Here is a 565-nt window from a genome sequence, read left to right as displayed (position 1 = left end):
AAACACAGTTACATATAATACTTGCCAAAAAATACATATGTAACTTAAGTAATATACTTCAAATCTTAGTAAATAATGTGTCAAAAATTGTACTTTTTCTTTACAGCAATGTAAATCAGACTACTGAATCTGTGAAAGCGCTCATAAAACGCTGGACTACTGAAGTACATTCGGAGCTTTATGCTTTGTTTAAACAAATTACCAAACAAAGCAATACATAAAGTCCAACATAGATATATATATATTTTGTAAAGTGATAGCTTGACTGCAAAATGCAGAAGCTTTTCCTTATCAAAAAAGACGCATTGGACGCCGTCGAGAGACACAAATCGCAAATAGACCCCGCAAATTCTCTCGGGCTATCTTCACAAAGAAATAAAAATCGTGTAGCTGCTTTAAATAGGCAGAATATTATTTGCGAACAACTCAGCCAAGTGTCATCAACTACTGACAAAGCTGTATATTGACTTTTACGAGCGATACGAAGTCACGTGAGCTGTCGACTGCCTGCCGCATTGAAGTCGGCAAAGACTTTGTAAGAAATATATTATAACTGTAAGGAATA

Source organism: Pseudomyrmex gracilis, unplaced genomic scaffold, assembly GCF_002006095.1.
Source record: "Pseudomyrmex gracilis isolate BER0280 unplaced genomic scaffold, ASM200609v1 scaffold_1478, whole genome shotgun sequence".
NCBI classification, from domain to species: Eukaryota; Metazoa; Arthropoda; class Insecta; order Hymenoptera; family Formicidae; genus Pseudomyrmex; species Pseudomyrmex gracilis.
This window is presented reverse-complemented; position numbering follows the sequence as displayed.